This window comes from Oncorhynchus mykiss, chromosome 12 (genome assembly GCF_013265735.2).
Source record: "Oncorhynchus mykiss isolate Arlee chromosome 12, USDA_OmykA_1.1, whole genome shotgun sequence".
Classification (NCBI taxonomy): Eukaryota; Metazoa; Chordata; class Actinopteri; order Salmoniformes; family Salmonidae; genus Oncorhynchus; species Oncorhynchus mykiss.
The window spans coordinates 56773319-56785569 of NC_048576.1; the positions used below are offsets into that span (position 1 = coordinate 56773319).

The 12251-nt window shown below is 43.8% G+C and overlaps 1 long non-coding RNA gene across 1 annotated transcript; it reads right to left on the minus strand.

Moving 5' to 3' along the window:
* Window positions 1-1258: 1258 nt before the first annotated feature.
* On the minus strand, window positions 1259-4627 carry LOC118937889. The gene is made up of 2 exons (XR_005035300.1): window positions 4323-4627; window positions 1259-3182 (listed from the first exon to the last, which is right to left on the minus strand). It is a non-coding gene; the product is annotated as an uncharacterized LOC118937889 (long non-coding RNA).
* Between the last annotated feature and the right edge of the window lie 7624 nt (window positions 4628-12251).

Genomic DNA, 12251 nt, shown 5'->3' on the forward strand with positions numbered 1-12251 from the left:
GTTTATTTGAACAGTGAGAGACAGAATAACAACAACAAAAAATCCAGAATGCATGTCAAAAATGTTATATATTTATTTGCATTTTAATGAGGGAAATAAGTATTTGACCCCTCTGCAAAACATGATTTAGTACTTGGTGGCAAAACCCTTGTTGGCAATCACAGAGGTCAGACTTTCTTGTAGTTGGCCACCAGGTTTGCACACATCTCAGGAAGGATTTTGTCCCACTCCTTTTTGTAGATCTTCTCCAAGTCATTAAGGTTTCGAGGCTGACGTTTGGCAACTCGAACCTTCAGCTCCCTCCACAGATTTTCTATGGGATTAAGGTCTGGAGACTGGCTAGGCCACTCCAGGACCTTAATGTGCTTCTTCTTGAGCCACTCCTTTGTTGCCTTGGTTGTGTGTTTTGGGTCATTGTCATGCTGGAATACCCATCCACGACCAATTTTCAATGCACTGGATGAGGGAAGGAGGTTCTCACCCAAGATTTGAGGGTACATGGCCCTGTCCATCGTCCCTTTGATGCGGTGAAGTTGTCCTGTCCCCTTAGCAGAAAAACACCCCCAAAGCATGTTTCCACCTCCATTATTGACGGTGGGGATGGTGTTCTTGGGGTCATAGGCAGCATTCCTCCTCCTCCAAAAACGGCGAGTTGAGTTGATGCCAAAGAGCTCCCTTTTGGTCTCATTTGACCACCACACTTTCACCCAGTTGTCCTCTGAATCATTCAGATGTTCATTGGCAAACTTCAGACGGGCATGTATATGTGCTTTCTTGAGCAGGGGGACCTTGAGGGCGCTGCAGGATTTCAGTCCTTCACGGCATAGTGTGTTACCAATTGTTTTCTTGGTGTCTATGGTCCCAGCTGCCTTGAGATCATTGACAAGATAGTAGTTCTGGGCTGATTCCTCACCGTTCTCATGATCCTTGTAACTCCACAAGGTGAGGTTTTGCATGGATCCCCAGGCCGAGGGAGATTGACAGTTTCTTCCATTTGCGAATATTCGCACCAACTGTTGTCACCTTCTCACCAAGCTGCTTGGCGATGGTCTTGTAGCCCATTCCAGCCTTGTGTAGGTCTACAATCTTGTCCCTGACATCCTTGGAGAGCTCTTTGGTCTTGGCCATGGTGGAGAGTTTGGAATCTGATTGATTGATTGCTTCAAACTGAGATTAGGAGCACTCCCTTGTGTGCTCCTAATCTCAGCTCGTTACCTGTATAAAAGACACCTGGGAGCCAGAAATCTTTCTGATTGAGAGGGGGTCAAATACTTATTCAGCACCTTAAAATGCAAATCAATTTATAACATTTTTGACATGCGTTTTTCTGGATGTTCTTATTCTGTCTCTCACTGTTCAAATAAACCTACCATTAAAATTATAGACTGATCATTTCTTTGTCAGTGGGCAAACGTACAAAATCAGCAGGGGATCAAATACTTTTTTCCCTCACTGTATACTTGTACTTTTGATACCTAAGTATATTTTAGCAATTACATTTACTTTTGATACTTAAATATATTTAAAACCAAATACTTTTAGACTTTTATCCAAGTAGTATTTTGCTGGGTGACTGAGTCATTTTCTATTAAGGTATGTTTATTTTTACTGAAGTATGACAATTGGGTACTTTTTCCACCACTGTCAAAATGAGTACTGACACCTATACCAGCACCCAAAATGAGTACTGACACCTATACCAGCACCCAAAATGAGTACGGCCACCCAGTGTTGTAGTACTCGAGACCGGTCTCGAGTCCGGTTTTGAGACCACATATTGAGTGTCTCGGTCTTGTCTCTGTGTTGGATACATTTGTGCTTGGTCTTGACCCAGTCTCTGACAGTGAGGACTCATAATTTCTTCCCGAGACCGGCCCGAGACCCGCAGAGTAAAATAACTCATAATTATCAGCTTCCATTCAGTCAGAGCATAAAATCGCTTCGCCAGGCCAAATATATAAACCAAATATATAAACCAAATACTGTATATAAACCGTATTCAGTAGGCATTACGTACTTCTTAATCCCCACTGATGTGTATCAAAGTAGTGTAGTGGAGGAAAATGATTTATCAATTATGTAGGACAATCGAGAAATCATGCACGGTAGCCGGTAGGGTAGGAAAGACGTTTCAACTTGTGATATCTACCAGTAAATGCTAACTAAGACAACAATGGGTATGCAAACCAGCTATTAAAAAAGGATTTTTCACACAGGGTAGCTTTTGCTGGGAGGGCTGTTTGGGAACTTTTTGTCCAAATGATAGTATACCCACTTCTCCAGGCACCACTACACCGCTGCATAGGGCAGATGGGAAGACAGCAGTCACACATAGCATGATGTTAAAGGATACATAGTCCATAAACTCTGACAAAATAAACCAGTAGGTCCCAATTATAAGAATACAAAAACACAACCATTAAGCATTTCCCAATCGAAATGTACAACTATTACTTCCCGTTGCAAAAAACATTTCACGTTTAGCAAGTAACCGGTGACCTAAAGTTTAAACAGGAACTGACACCATTTGAACTACTTTGCAGATAGTAATTGCTCCTCAGTGTGTTTGGGTTAGTAATAATTTGCATTTTTTTCAACTATTCTGAATGTCTAAAGAATCCATACACTGTTCTGAAATATTAATTGACCTTTTGGTAAAAATAAAAGTCAAGGCACTCTATTACAGAATCTATACATTTTCTAAAGGTACAAATACTTCTAACAATAACAATCAATGTTACTACATAGTCTATGAAATTCTTAAAACACTGACACACTGTATGGCCAATCTTGACAAATTGTCGATAAAATACAAAACGTTTATTTCAGATATTAATTTCAGCTACAAAAGATAAACAAATAAGGAACACACAAACAAACAACTCCTTTAGAAGCACAATCCAAAATGTAAAAATCAAAGCAGCCCTACCAATTAAAGCTGAGGAAAGGGGCTGAAGAAAAGTAAACACTTTACCCTCTACTCCCTCAACCCCGACCAGGTATCAATTTTCAATAGGAATATATGTAAAACAACAACGAAACATGATATCTTCTGCTCCAGAGCCTGCCCATTCATGAATGCCAGGGAGAAGAAGTGATTGTCCCCGAGACTCAGAACAAAGGGTTCGAGTCTCTTGTTCTTTGTTCGCCTAGTGTAGATATTCAGCCAAAGTGGTTCCAGCCTGGGGATTAAAGAATATGATTATAAAATGTTGAACAATAATAAAGACACTCATCATACTCACACAATGTGGTGGACTTTCCCATTGTTCAGAACATGCAATACAGTCCATTGCTGTTAGCCAGATGTTATTTTTTTTTTACCTTTATTTAACTAGGCAAGTCATTTAAGAACAAATTCTTATTTTCAATGACAGCCTAGTGGGTTAACTGCCTGTTCAGGGGCAGAACGACAGATTTGTACCTTGTCAGCTCGGGGATTTGAACTTGCAACCTTTCGGTTACTAGCCCAACACTCTAACCACTAGGCTACCCTGGACTGAGTTGAGGACAGACGAAATGGATGAACATTTGATAAACTACTTTCATTTCAATATGGTGTGGAGAAGCACTGTAATGGCCATGCAGCCTCTAGAATCTGGGCTTTGGGGGACAAAGTTCACACAGTTTAAGTGGAGAGCCAAGTAACTGTGCGCATCCAGACTGAGACTAGCTATCCAGCTAGCTAGCTAACTCAGAAACAATTAGGCTATAAAAACCTACAGTAACTGAACCACCATAACAGTAGGAGTTAGCTACAACCATGTTAAATTAACTCAGAGGCAGGGAATAGGGCTAGCTAATTTAGCATAATAAGGTGGTTAGGAACATAAAAAAAGCAATGAAGTGATCAATGAAGCAAAAGGAAATGACAAAGCAAAATGATTTGTGAAAATCTCAACAAACTAAACAGGGAGAGGAGCTGAAAAGCCCCAAAAACATCATGAATTATAGGTTAATGGGATTCTAATTCAAGACTCCAATTTCATATCCACCACCTTTAACAATGTTTTTGTTGACTGTCAGGGAACTGGCTCAAAGACTTTCAACCAAGACCACAGTAATAAACTAATATTCAGAATTCCTGAAATCTCAGCGTCAGCAGTGGACAGTATTGTTAGCTACTTCAGGAGCTCTAGATCAAAATATGTACTTGGTCTCGACACTTTATTCCTGAAGAGACAAATATTCTCTGATTGCCCCTATTGTACATCTAGTTAATCTGTCCATCAAATATGGTTTCTTCCCCAATGCTTGGAAGTCTGCTGCAATGATACCTGTTTTAAGATCTGATGACCCAACACTGGCGGAAAATTACTGACCTGTAAGCATTCTTCCAATGCTATCAAAAGTAGCTGAAAGATGGTTGGCTGATCCTCTGACTGATCACCTCATTCAGGGCAACTCCATTCATCAAATGCAATTTGGATTCAGAACTAACCCTTCTACCGAAACACCAAATTGCTATTTTCGGGAGTGCATTAAATCTAAACTGGACATAGGTGGTGACGTCAGAACAGTCTTTTTGGATCTTAAAAAGGCCTTTGATACTGTGAATGTCATGACTTCTGCCGAAGTCGATGCCTCTCCTTGTTCGGGTGGTGCTCGGCTGTCGACGTCACCGGTCTTCTAGCCATCATTGATCCATTTTTCATTTTCCATTGGTTTTGTCTTGTCTTCCTACACACCTGGTTTCAATCCCATCCATTACCTGTTGTGTATTTAACCCTCTGTTTCCCATCATGTCTTTGTCAGAGATTGTTTTATGTTCGGTTTCGTGTTGTTTGTATTTGGTGCGCGACGGGGTCCTAGTACCCAATTTGTTTCATTTGTGTTTATGGTTTTTGGAGTTGTTTTATTAAATTACTCCATTTTACCAAGTTTAATTATCCTGCACCTGACTTCCCTGCCACCTATACACACAATTGTGACAGGGAATCATGAGGTCCTCCTATCCAAGCTATCCTCCCTTAATGTGTCCACTGAAGTCATTAGTTGGATGTATTCCTATCTGGCAAACAGAAGTCAAAGGGTTCGTTTGGGGTCGGAATCTCTTTACTATAACATTGGGGTCATTATCCCCCTTTCTGTTTACCATCTATATAAATGATCTCCCACTTGCTTGTCCACAAGTTAACATGCAGATGTACATATGCAGACGATACAGTTCTGTGTGTACACAAACAAAATAGACAATTGGTTGTTAACAAGTTAACTGAAGCTATGGTACATGTTTCTAAATGGATGACTAATTCTTGCCTGCATTTAAATATCGACAAGACTGTTTGTATGTACTTCTCTAAGAAATCCATAGATTTTTCCCAATGAGCTGTTCTTGTTAATGGGGAGAATCTGAAAGTTGTGTTTAACTTCAGGTATCATGGTGTCATTTTGGACACCAACTTGACATTTAAGAAACATGTGAAAAAGGTGGTTAACAGGGTTAAGTTTGGATTATCCAACTTTAGGCTTATAAAGACCTTTCCTTCCCCTGGAGGCCGACAAACTATATATGCATGCTATGAGCTTATCACATTTGAGACTTTGCATCACATGCTGGTCACAAGAAGGAGCTACTATTCTGAAACCAATTGAATCACTCTACAAACAAACACTTAAGATTTTTGATAACAAACCAAACAGTTACCACCATTGTCATATAATTTACAAGCATAATTTATTTAGTCTGTATAGCTTTAATCAGTATGTAGATGCAAGCCTTGTCTTTAAGATCCTGCATGGTCTTGCCCCTCCACCCCTAAGCCCGCATATCATACAAAAAGGAAAGCACCTGCGGGATAACAAGGGCAGTAACTAGAGGGGATTGCGTTGTCCCTTTTCGACACAGTAAAATCGTCCAGTCGGCCTTCTCTGTTAGAGCTACGATATACTGGAATGCAGTTGGCAAGAACACCTCAAATAGGCAAAGAGAAACGACATTACTTTAAGACATGAAAGTCAGTCAATACGGAAAATCTCAAGAACTTTGAAGGTTTCTTCAGGTGCAGTCGCAAAAACCATCAAGCACTATGATGAAACTGGCTGTCATGAGGACCGCCACAGGAAAGGAAGACCCAGAGTTACCTTCGCTGCAGAGGATAAGTTCATTAGAGTTACCAGCCTCAGAAATTGCAGCCCAAATAAATGCTTCAAGTAACAGACACATCTCAACATCAACTGTTCAGAGGAGACTGCGTGAATCAGCCCTTCATGGTCAAATTGCTGCAAAGAAACCACTACTAAAGGACACCAATAATAAGAATAGACTTACTTGGGCCAAGAAACACAAGCAATGGACATTAGACCGGTGGAAATCTGTTCTTTCGTCTGATGAGTCCAGATTTTTTATTTCAACCGGCGTGTCTTTGTGAGACGCAGAGTAGGTGAACGGATGGTCTCTGCATGTGTGGTTCCCACCGTGAAGCATGGAGGAGGGTTGATAGTGTGGGGGTGCTTTGCTGGAGACAAAGTCAGTGATTTATTTAGAATTCAAGACACAGCTAACCAGCATGGCTACCACAGCATTCTGAAGCGATACGCCATCCCATCTGGTTTGCGCTTAGTGGGACTATCATTTGTTTTTTAACAGGGCAATGACCAAACACACCTCAAGACTGTGTAAGGGCTATTTGACCGAGATGAAGAGTGATGGAGTGCTGCATCAGATGACCTGGCCTCTACAATCACCCAACCTCAACCCAATTGAGATGGTTTGGGATGAGTTGGACCGCAGAGTGAAGGAAAAGCAGCCAACAAGTGCTCAGAATATGTGGGAACTCCTAAGCATATGTGGGAACCAGCTTCCAGGTGAAGTATCAATTCACAAAATGTATTTGCAAGATTGAACATGCTATCAAATCAATTGACCAAGTAGTGAACATTAATCATTACTACATAGAATGTATTACCTCCAACTTGGCCCAATTCACATTTCCAATTGCCCACGCTAACATACCAAGAATAGAATGGTCACTGCGTTTCAACCAATAGCCAATATCGGCTAAATATCCCAAACAGGGCTACAGCAACTCCAGAGAGGGCAGGGGCAGCCTGGGACAAGAATTAGTCCCTGGCATTTTATCCACACCAGCCCACATCACTGCACACGCCGCTAAACCTGAAAAAATCATCTTCATTTGTATGGGGGCATGGTGGCCATTAGCTCAACTTACCCCAAGAAAAACGTTTTGACTATATTATCCCACACAGCTACAAGCATGCACTTTCATGCTAGGTTTTGGACCTCATATTGTAGCTTATAGAGACCCCAATTGATGTTAAAAAAAACTATCTTAAAAGGGTCTACTTTGATTTAGATACGTATAATCATAAAACCTATCACACAATAAATTAACTGGACATGGTGAAAATCTGTTTTTTGGTCCCAATTTGCTTACCACTTCCTTCACAGACTTCATGAAGTGATGACCTCTTCCTAAATATTTGGTCACATGATTCATTTTGTATATGGTTTCCTAGAAACAAAGGGTGTCTCAATTAACTCTTTGGCTCAACTTACCCCACTCTCCGCTACTGAGGTATTCAATAAATAACTTGTTTCATCTAATTGCTACTTTCTAATGGTCAAAATAGGACTCCATAATTTCCTTTTTTTGTTCAATAAAGATGAACTGCATACGTCTTTCTGTGCACTAACTAATATCAGAGGCTAATTAATTTGGGATTCAACAGCTGAGAAAGTGCAAACGCAAAACACACTAACTCTAAATATACTACCCGTTGATAGTAGCCATGTATTCATCAAACAGTAAATGTTATGTCCCAAAAAATTACTTTGCAGTTGTCGGCTACTACCCATGAGACCTATGCCCTTGCAATGGCCGGTGCACATTTCGGTTGGGAGTTGAGAAGAATAGTTGCTAATGAGCTGAATATTAATTGTTGAGAAGAAAAACATTATACCTACCGAAAGCTGAGGCCCTCCTCTCATTGACAAGGACAAGGAGACTGTCACGCCCTGCTCTGTTTCACCTGTCCTTGTGATTGTCTCCACCCCCCTTCCAGGTGTCGCACATCTTCCCCATTATCCCCTGTGCATTTATACCTGTGTTCTTTGTTTGTCTGTTGCCAGTTTGTCTTGTTTGTCAAGTCAACCAGTGTTTTTCTCAGCTCCTGCTTTTCCCCAGTCTCTCTTTTTCTCGCCCTCTTGGTTTTGACCCTTACCTGTCCGGACTCTGAGCCCGCCTGCCTGACCACTCTGCCGGACCCTGAGCCTGCCTGCCGTCCTGTACCTTTGCCCCACCACTCTGGATTATCGACCCCTGCCTGCCTTGACCTTGTTGCTGTAATAAACATTGTTACTTCAACACAGTCTGCACTTGGGTCTTACCTGAAATGTTATAGTAGGAACTGGCCATGACTGACCCAGCAGACTTAGACCAGCTCCGCAACGCCATTTCCTCCCAAGGAGCCACCATTGGTAGGCACGAGGAGTTGCTTCGCGGTCTGATGGAAGGGTTCCAGGCCGTGGCCGAACGTCATGACCTAGCTTTGGATGCATTGCGGGAGCAATTCCGTGGGTTGCCTACTAGGCAGCCTACCACGACGATAACATCCCAGCCCCTCAGTAACCCGGTTGGTAGCAGCGCCGTCACCCAGGTTTCAATGGAGATTACAATTTCAATGGAGACTACAATGGAGATTCCAGAACCTGTAGGGCCTTTCCCTCCCAGTGCTCCCTCATTTTCTAGCTGCAGCCTTCTTCGTTCCCCTCAGACCGCTCGAGGATAGCGTACATCATTACGCTGATGTCCGGGAGGGCACTCGCCTGGGCCATGGCGGTGCAGGACTCCCTCAGTGTGGCAGACTATGCGGTAGTCACAGAGGGTGCCTGGAACCCGGAAGCGCTGTTCGACACGTTCCTGCACGGAGTATCGGAGGAAGTAAAGGACGAACTTGCAGCCCGGGAACTACAGACGGATCTCGACTCACTCATCTCTTTAACCATTCGGATCGATGAACGGCTACGGGAACTTAGGAGGGAAAAGAGGTCTGATTGCGGTTCCAAACGCTCACTCAAAGATCCCATCTTGCATCTTATGGACTCCAGATGTCCCCAGCGTCTATGTCCCCGAGAGGATCCGAGCTTACCAGAGTTCCTCCAAGAGCCTTCAAAGACTGCTGATTTACCTCTTCCCATGCCGATGCCGCTCGTCAGGGCTAGGCTGTCTCCAGCCAAACGCTTACACAGACTTAACACCCAGAGTTGTATTGCGGTACTGTCGTGTCTACCTGTCCCTTCAAGAGACCTAACTCATTGGTAGGAATGAGTACTCTGGTGGGTCCTAAGGACAATTTAGCTTCTTCCTCTTCATGCCACCCTGCTGTGGGGCGATCAGTCAAAGTCTCTCCAGATACTCGTCGACTCAGGGGTTGATATGAGACTTATGGACGTTACCCTTGCGTCCAAGCTGGGCATCCCCACTCAACCCCTCTCCTTTCCCATGAATGTTAGAGCGCTGAACGGGCGTTCTATAGGCCAGGTCACCCACCATACCACCCCCATCAACCTACAAGTTTCGGGGAACCACATCGAGACAATCCAATTCCTGCTAGTTGAGTCTCTGCAGGTTTCTGTGGTATTGGGATTATCTTGGCTCCAGCAACACAATCCCTCAATTGACTGGTCTACTTGTGCCATTGTAGGCTGGAGCCCGTTCTGCCGTACTCATTTCCTGAAATCAGCTCTGCCTGCCCCGGACCTCTCTGCTATTCCCACGGAGTACCAGGACCTCCGGGGGGGGGGTTCAGTAAGGCCCGGGCCACTTCGCTTCCACAACACTGACTGGTACCCAATAATGTTAAGCCGGATGCGCTGGCACACCACCTTAGCCCAGCGGCTACACCCCCGGAAAACGAGACCTTCCTCCCTGCTCCAAGATCATTAGACTATCTGCTGTTCATCCTCTGTTGCCCCGTACCCTCCATATACTTCCTACTTTTCATGTGTCTAGATGAAAATGTCTCACAGCCATGTCTCCTGTTTCCAGGCCCACCCCTCTCATCGACGGCCAACCAGCGTACAGGGTGACACGTCTCCTGAAGGTTCGACTTCGGGGAAGGGGTTTCCATTCCAGTACCTGGTTGACTGGGAGGGTTATGCCCCGGAGGAGAGGTGCTGGGTCTCCACTAGGGACATCCTGGACCCAGGCCTCATCTCTGAATTCCAAAGCCGACACCCCGCTCAACCAGGTATGCACCCAGGTAGGCGCCCAAGGTAGGCGCCCCCCTGCCTGAACACTCTGCCTGACCTGGCCCTGCCTGCCGTCCTGTACCGTTGCCCCACCACTCTGGATTATGGACCCCTGCCTGCCTTGACCTGTCGTTTTCCTGCCCCTGTTGCTGAAATAAACATTGATACTTCAACAGTCAGCACTTGGGTCTTACTTGAAACGTTATAGAAACAAAGCTTCCAAAGCTGTATTTCCCACAGTTACATTTTGAAATGTTATACAATCAGAATAATGTTCTCACTTGCGCATGTCACAAGCGCATGGGGGAGAGGGGCTCGCTCATTACAGCAGCAGGGCCCAGTGAAATAGTGCACACTTTCATTACAGGAATAATATGATAATGCACTTTACTGTTTGCCAAATAAGGGGTTTAGCTGTCCAAAATAGGACATTTTGAATAAGGTGACAATGTAGAATGTGGTCTTTATAAGTTTATAGGAACCCTTTCTGTTTTTTACAATCCATGATTTTGACTGTCTAACTGATGTCAGAGCAGGTCTCTTTGCTGATGTCGTGTTAGACTTTGAATCTAAGTTTGCGTGACCACAGCCTATCAGAAAACCGAGCCGGCCTATCTTAGTGGCCGTTGCCCACTTATCAGCCAAAGGCTCATTTTAGATTAGTATAAGAGAAATTGTGCAAAAATATTTAATTAAAAAAATATTTTATATATATTTTTTTTCAACTAGGCCACCGGCCATGTCACCTTTCATTTTTCTATATGAAAAAGCCCACCCAACTAAACAATGGTCCATTCCATCTGGCATTTGTCCGAATTGCCATATGGCCAATCTACCCGAGGCTCCTTGGGCCTTGCAGTGACTACTCTGGTTTGGGTGTCCTCGGTAGAATGGTGTCGCTGTAACCAAGTGGTTATATATCGTTCTGGGTTCCACTGTGCAGTGCAAGAGTTTTATGAACACCAAGGCAGACACACGGTGAATATGGATCCTTGATCTCATTGGTGTGTTAAGGTTAATGTGGCTAAACCCACTCTCACATTTTGCCTAAGGGCACAAGGCGAGACCCAGATGCAGACACAGGAGGCAGATGGTTAGAGTCCAATATGTTTATTTACAATCTAAAAGGGGTAGGCAAGAGAATAGTCATGGACCGGAAAAAGGTTAAAACCAGTTCAGAGTTCCAGAGGTAAAGAATGGCAAGCAGGCTTAAGGTCAGGCAGGTAGGTAGGAATGGAGTCCAGAAAAACAGGCAAAGGTCAAAACCTGGAGGACTAGTAAAAGAGAATAGAAAAGCGGGCGCACAGGGAAAACCACACTGGTTGACTTGAACATACAAGACAAACTAGCACAGAGAGACAGGAAACACAGGGATAAATACACCAGGGAAAATAAGCGACACCTGGAGGGGGTAGAGACAATCACAAGGACAGGTGAAACAGATCAGGGCGTGACACTGCCAAGTTTTTAATTGGCCAAAGTGGCCAAGCCTCAGATGGGCCTCCGCAGTGCACACAAGTAGCCTACACTGCCAGAGAGAAGACAGAGAAGAAACCACCATTTACCTACCGCTAGGCTGCTATACACACACAGTATTTATTTGTTTTTTCATGGAATTTTAGTGGTAACTAAATATTTATTTGGAATTTATTAGAATATATCTTCCAGAATTAGTTTTACCAGCCTGGTGTATTCTCAAATTGAAAAAAGTGAGGGTGTTCTGCTGCCCTGCGCTCCGGCAGTACTACAATCCCGTTAACCACCTCTGTCCGTTCCATCTGGTGCAACCTTCTTTATTCACCAGGGAGCCAATCCAATGCCAAGCTCTGTCAAGTCCTTCTGCACCCTCAGCGGGGTTGTTAGGTATGGAGAGATCTGGTTTTCAGGGGAAATTGAAAGAGATCTGTGACCGGACTAAAGCTTTTGGGTGATAACAAGATGACACTCCATCTTACCACCTCCACATTTACCGGATTGGTTGAACAGTGCAGAAGAGAACCTCCCCCAACAGGACCAGAAAGAAAGAAACGCCACTACG